We start from the raw sequence: 7,811 nt of genomic DNA on the forward strand, positions 1-7,811 counted from the left end.
ACATTCCGGCGTTTAACAACACCGACCAACAACCTTTGTAGTATGTCATTATGTCAAGCACAAACAATGAACCAGATCATTTGAAACACCTGACAAGTTCAGAGTTGCACTCTGCTCAAACATTCCTGCGTTTAACAACACCGACCAACAACCTTTGTAGTATCTGTCATTATGTCAAGCACAAACAATGAACCAGATCATTTGAAACACCTGACAAGTTCAGACTGCAAAACTACACACCTCATCGTGGAATTTATTTTCATTTTCATTTTGTTTTAAATATAAATATCTTATTATTCTGCTATAATGCTGGAAATCTTAACAATCAGGTTTAAGGTTTCAAAGATGTGTGCAAGGCAAAATTTCATGATTGTTTTGTTTCGAGCCATAATTTGTTTTTTGTGAATACGATGGAGACAAGGAAAAGGCCACTGACTCCAAAACAATTTCGAGCTGAACTCTGCAACAATATCCCAGCCTTTGATAATTTGGAGTAACTACACTCAAGAATCTGTCACATTTTGAACTATGATATCACACACAAATAATGACTTGATCATTTACGTGCTGCAAAACTTCACACATTTGTACCAGCCTGACGTGGATTTCCTTATTATTATTCAAGTTGCCAATTGCTGGTAGACATATCACTCCATGCCTGCTAAAGCAAGGTGGAATGCCTGGAAAACCAAGGACGAAGTCCAGGTTTTATATCATACCTGAGGTGGTAAGTACATTTAAAGGAATGGGAGATAGGACCATTATAGTCATAGGCACGACACGATAGCCGAGTCAGCTACCTTAATTATTATAGAGTTTTTTTTTAATATAAATTTTTACTATTATTAATCCATCTATTTTCATATTTTACTATATAATGCTGGAAATTATAGGTCTTAACAATCATGCCAAGGTTTCGAAGATATACATGTGCAAAGTGAAAATTCACGATTGTTTGGGTAATTTGATGCCTTAGAATTCATTTTATTTATTCTGAATTTATTTCACTACAATGTATATAAATGTTACAAATTAGGTCTTGACCATCATGCCAGACAATTGAATCTATTTTTCCATTTAATTATTGATCAAGCGAATATGCTTTATTCCTTTAAATAAGTGGAGCTCCAGGACGAAATAAGGGGGATTACACTTCCCTTACCTGAAGGGATGGACTGCTACAACAATACCTGACAAAATAAGGGGGATTACAGTCCCTATACCTGAAGGGGTTGACTGCTACAACAATACCTGACGAAATAAGGGGGCCAATCCAGGTCTGCAACCTTCCTACGGAAACCTACCCTAACACCATTGGAGGAGGATGTTGAAATCCTAGAAAACGACATTGATGATAGATTGGTAGAGCTTATAATATCGGAACTCAACTACAGCACTTTCATCCTCTGACCTAAACATTTGCAGTAGTCCGGATCAAAGTGATGTTATGACCCTCATTCATACTGTAACACATCATGCCAAATTGCGAAGTGAAAAAGAAACTTGAACGAGGGATATCTGCGTAGTGCGTACACTATTCACTACAGACGGAGTTCTTCATTTGTATTCTAAAGGCTAAGCAGAGGTCAGTTTTTGGAATGGCAGGTCTGCAACCGTCCTACGGAAACCTACCCTAACACCATTGGAGGAGGATGTTGAAATCCTAGAAAATGACATTGATGATAGATTGGTAGAGCTTATACCGGAACCGGATCCTCTGACTTATCGCCAAAAATTTATCCATTTATGGTATTTACAGCAAAATGCAAGTGTTTTGCTTGTTGTGATGTATGCATACTTATGTAAATCTGGATTATGGCACAGATGACAGATAAAACATTTCTTTTTAAATACCCATGTTCCAGGGCCAAAATAAGCGGAGTTTTGTTTCTGTAGTCTGCCTTATTAATGCAGGCTCTATAAGAATCTCGAAACAGGACCACATGTTATACTTAGCAGCCAGGTGAAGAGGTGGCTGTAAACTATGACACCTGAGATATGCCAAGTGGGAGATATTGCAGGTGTTTGACTGCTGGATTCTGTATGTAGCTAAGATTAGCTGTGAACAAATTAAAGGTCTGAATAAATAAGGGTAACTATTATGTACGTATCAGATTTATAATCAAAACATTTTTGAAATAAAGTACATGAGTACATGAAATTAATGAGACTTATGACTGCACAGAATAGAAATTGAATGCGAAACAAAGGAATTTCAACTTTTATCTTATCTCGTGTGAGAATATTTTAATTATATATTGTATCAACCATTGTACCCGTTATAGTGTCTTTACATTTTTTTAAAAATATGAAACACTGAATTGAATTGCTGTATTAAATAGTATTTGATTTAGGATGAAAATGTAATATTAAATTTACCCTTGAACTTTTTTTTATCCAAAAGCATATCAGACATTTGATAATTAATATTGAAGCACCAAGTTAAATAGATGACAGGGTTATTTATAGTACAGCCTAATTATACAACCCTGAAAAGCATAAAAATGTGCCAACAACGAAAGTCAAAACTGTTCTTGTGCAGAATCTCAATATTTAGAAGTGATTGCACCGCATACATTACATTCTGTGCAGACAAAAGCAATATACTGCGCCAATAAAATATCCTTACACTTGGAAAAATAATCACAATTCCCAAACTGAACAATATTGGGGTAAATTTGTTTCTTAAATAAGATGCACTAGCTAATCGTGCACATTATGACACCTCATTGAATCCAATGTGACTTCAAGAAGCAAAGTTACAAGCATTTGATTAGACGAAGGTCCAGTTTTGAAAGTGACAAACTGGCCTATTCAAAACTCCACAGACTAGAGCTAATTTATGCTAATTGACTTTAATTTAAAACAAAAGGAACAAAAGAACACTGAAACAAAAGAACTGACAAATAAAATGAAAGTTATGAAAAGTACAGAGAAGTAAAAACTGAAATAAAAACTGCTTTAAATAACGCTTCATTGAAGAAACTGTGTTGTCTCTTTGTTTCGCTTGTTGGAATCTTTTTTGTCACTTTTAAAACTGGACCTTCGTCTATTCAATTGCTTGTAACTTTACTCCTTGAGGTCACATTGGATTCAATGTGGTGTCATAATGTGCAGGATTAGATAGTGCATCTATTAAAAAAACAAATTTAACCCAATATTGTCCAGTTTTGAAATTGTGATTATTTTTCCAAGTGTAAGGATACTTTATTGGCGCAGTATATGTTTGAGATACGCAAGAACTTGGAAGTAGTTTGACAAGGTGCATAACTTTATTTTGACCCTCTGGTTACTGCAAGTACCCGGTACAGAAGCAGATGCACCAGTTTCAGTGTATGGCAAAATGTCTATGAAAGCAAACAGTGGGATTGGAGACACAATGATACCATGCTAATCAGATTCTATGAAGCAGAGTTCCAGTGCACAGCAAAATATTCAGTGCAGACAAAAGCAACATGTTTGAGACACACAAGAGCTTGGAAGTATAGTTTGACAAGGTGCAAGCTGTATTTTGACCCTCTGGTTATTTCAAGCACCAGGTACAGAAGCAGATGCACCAGTGTATGGCAAAATGTCTATGAAAGCAAACAGAGAGATGATTGGAAACCCATGCTATCAGATTCTATGAAGCAGAGTGCCATGCACAGCAAAATAGAATGTCTACGGAACCAAGCAGGGAGATAACTGGAAACATACAGATACCATGTTATCAGAGCCACTGATATCATGCTATCTCAGAGCCTAAGAAATCTTCAGTACATGTAACAAAAACAGAAGAGTTCTATGGAACCAAGCAGGTAGATACATAACGATGCCATGATATATGATTTTATGAAGTGGTATCATACCATTTTTTAAATACTTGTGCAACCAAGCAAAGAGATAACTGGTAACATAATGATATCATGCTATCAGATTCTATGAAGTGGCGTTTCATTGCATACCAAAAAGAAAAATATAAATGCCTATGGAACCAAGCAAGGAGATAAATGGTAACATAATGATACCATGCTATCATTAGATTCTATGAAGTGGCATTTCATTGCATACCAAAAAAAAAAAAATTTAAATGCCTGTGGAACCAAGCAAGGAGATATATAAATGGTAACATAATGATACCATGCTATCAGATTCTATGAAGTGGTGTTTCATTGCATACAAAAAAAATAAATTTTAATGCCTGTGGAACCAAGCAAGGAGATATATAAATGGTAACATAATGATACCATGCTATCAGATTCTATGAAATGGCGTTTCATTGCATACCAAAAAATAATGCCTATGGAACCAAGCAAGGAGATAATTGGTAACATAATGATACCATGCTATCAGATTCTATGAAGTGGTGTTTCATTGCATACCAAAAAAAATTAAATACCTATGGCACCAAGCAAGGAGATAATTGGTAACATAATGTTACCATGCTATCAGATTCTATGAAAAGGTGTTTCATTGCATACCAAAAACAAAATGCCTATGGCACCAAGCAAGGAGATAAATGCTATCAGATTCTATGAAGTGGTGTTTCATTGCATATCAAAAAAAATTAAATACCTATGGCACCAAGCAAGGAGATAATTGGTAACATAATGTTACCATGCTATCAGATTCTATGAAAAGGTGTTTCATTGCATACCAAAAACAAAATGCCTATGGCACCAAGCAAGGAGACAAATGCTATCAGATTCTATGAAGTGGTGTTTCATTGCATATCAAAAAAAATTAAATACCTATGGCACCAAGCAAGGAGATAATTGGTAACATAATGTTACCATGCTATCAGATTCTATGAAAAGGTGTTTCATTGCGTACCAAAAAAAATTAAATACCTATGGCACCAATAATGATACCATGCTATCAGATTCTATGAAGTGGTGCTTCATTGCATACCAAAAATTGGTAACATAATGATATTATGTTATCTGATTCTATATGAAGCGGCGTTTCATTGCATACCAAAAAAAAATAATTGAAATGCCTATGGAACCAACCAAGGAGATCATTGGTAACATAATGATACCATGCTATCAGATTCTATAAAGTGGCATTTCATTGCATACCAACAAAAATTTAAATGTCTATTATAATGATACCATGTTTAGCATTTTTCCCCTAGGCTGTTGTTGTAATTTTTATTGAAATTGTCTAGACCGTCTTCCTTTGTTTTCCAGCACGCACAAGGTCTTCACACTTGACAAAGGTCTATGACCGAAAATTGTGTTATATTTTTGCTATGCAAATAAATTAATAATTATTATGTGGCTTGACACCATCTTTCTTTGGACTTAAAAAAAAAATTAAATGCCTATGGAACCAAGCAAGGAGACAATTGGTAACATAATGATACCATGCTAGAGATTTTATATGAAGTGGAGTTTCGGTGTGTAACAATGGTACAAAGGGTCTATGGAACCAAGTAACAAGTTGATGCAAAGACATTGATACCATCAGAACCTCAGAAAAGCTACAGTGCATACAAAAAATAAAAAAAATAGAAGAGGTCTACGGATCCACCGATCCAAGCAGGTAGATTGCAAACATCATGATACTATGCTATCAGATTCATGAAGCTGAGTTTCAGTGCATGGTACAAAAGGTCTATGGAACCAAGTAGGTAGATGATAGAACAATTAGAAAATAGCAAAATAGGAAGGATCCCAGAAACCAAGCAAGTAGATAATTGAAAATGTAAAGATGCCATGCTACCAGAGCCTCAGAAATGTAGTTTCAGTGTATGACAAAGAGTAATAGTGCACGAAACCAAACAAGACAATAATTACTGTGTAAAAATATTAAACACAAATCACACAATGCAATGTCATAATTGTGTTTTCTACAATGATATACTCTCAAAAGCAGTAAATTTCTTGTAGTACTTGATGAGAACTATAGTGTAATGTAATGAGCATTGGGAGTTCAAATTTCTGTGATAATGTACCTGGTATGGTTTAATTACCAGCCCTCGATTTAGCCACTGGCCCGCTGGCCCTGCATGGCCAGTAGTTTTCTCATCGGGCCAGGAGACTTTCCGTCTGGATGGCCCAGTGGGTCAGTTGGGATTTTAGCATAATCTTGAATTTATGACATGTTACAAAATTAGAAACACAATGAAGTACAATCTGGGCCAGTGGGTTTTCCCTTGGGCCGGCTGGAAACCTTCCTATCTGGCCCAAAGACCAGTGGATTATTGCTCCTTATGTCTACCCCTGATACATGTGTGATTATGCATAGATCTTTATATTTAAAAATCATAATTGTTTACTTAGATTTCCCCTTAAAAGTCAGTAACATAATCAGATATATAATGAAAATGGCATTTAAAAATGGGACAGTTTTAAAGTTGTAAGTATACCTAAACTCTGATTACGTAGATATTGCAATATTTGTTTACATGTCATGATCAACAATTTAACAATAAGTTGTTATATGAAACTAAGCAAAAGTGTGTAAATAAATTATACTTTTTAGGCTATTTCAGTTATATATTACCGACCACTATTGAAAACTTTTTTAAATTGGTCACTAATAAATAGGCAATATTTCTTAACACTATGGTTTTGGTCTCATATATTTACATAAAATATAATATCTATCAATTTGCTCTTCAATTGATAAAATCATCATTGTGCATATGAAATTAGCAGTGGTATTACTGCTGATTTCTATAACAATACACATTATATTGATAATGTTTACATATTTGATCAAGCAAACTTGTATGAAAGCCCAAATTAAATATTTGATGCGTAGCACAGATACTTTGAAAAAAAAATCTACATGTAAAGTAACCATTTCATAATTTTGCACCAATCACTGGAAGTAATTCCTCTTCCATTCATAAAATTAAGCAACATGTTTTAAAAAAAAGCGCAGTGATTTATAGTGCGCTACGCACATGCACAACGCCTAGACGTTGATCCACAAGCCTCAGCACACTTTACAGTTAAATTTACAGTTTACATGTCACTTCAGAGGAAAATAGTGAACCTCTGGATTGGGCTATTCCAGTTGATATCCATACACCCCCTGTAGAAGACATGACTATGATCTCCCACACAGGGGGTGTAGATTTCAAATGGAGTTATCCATTCAGGTAACCACTTTTTAAAAGCACATGCCCCGTGTAGAAGATTAAGGTCATGTCTTCCATAGGGGTGTGTGGATTTCAACTAGAATAGCCTATTTTGTTATATGGCAGCCACAGAATTAAAACCAGAGAACCAGGACTCGACCGCCATCTTGATACAGGCATGGAGCAAAAATTGGGGTATTCGGTTTTCCTCGGCATGCGACCGAGGCATTAGTTGTCATGCAAGCGCGACATGCATGATGGGCGCATTTGAGAGACGTACTTGATGCGACCTGCATGTGAGTACCGAGACGCTTCAGATGAGACGCATAATTGTTTTCGTTCGTCTCCGCAAGACTGTCGGCAAGGACCCGAATACCCCAATTTTCTCCCCATAGCTGACGGCTCGATTGTACGTGGCGGTATAGGGAGTCCCGGTTTCCTTCTCTAATTCTGTGATGGCAGCATTTTTATATAGCCTACTCCTTTGTAATACTTGTATCATGCATTTGTCCAATAACATACAAGCACATATGCACAAACCTGTGATTTTAACACTAGCATGTTCAAGGATGCCAATTAATATGATGTTTGATTCCAGCCTGCTTGAAAATACCAAAGGTGCACTACTTTAGTCCCCATGCATGACAAGTTAATTTCCCATAGTGCTACCTACGGGTTTGTATGCAGTTATAACTTCTCTTTCTACGGGTCAGCTTCAACTTAACCCTAAAATAAACCT

This window comes from Amphiura filiformis, chromosome 14 (genome assembly GCF_039555335.1).
Source record: "Amphiura filiformis chromosome 14, Afil_fr2py, whole genome shotgun sequence".
NCBI classification, from domain to species: Eukaryota; Metazoa; Echinodermata; class Ophiuroidea; order Amphilepidida; family Amphiuridae; genus Amphiura; species Amphiura filiformis.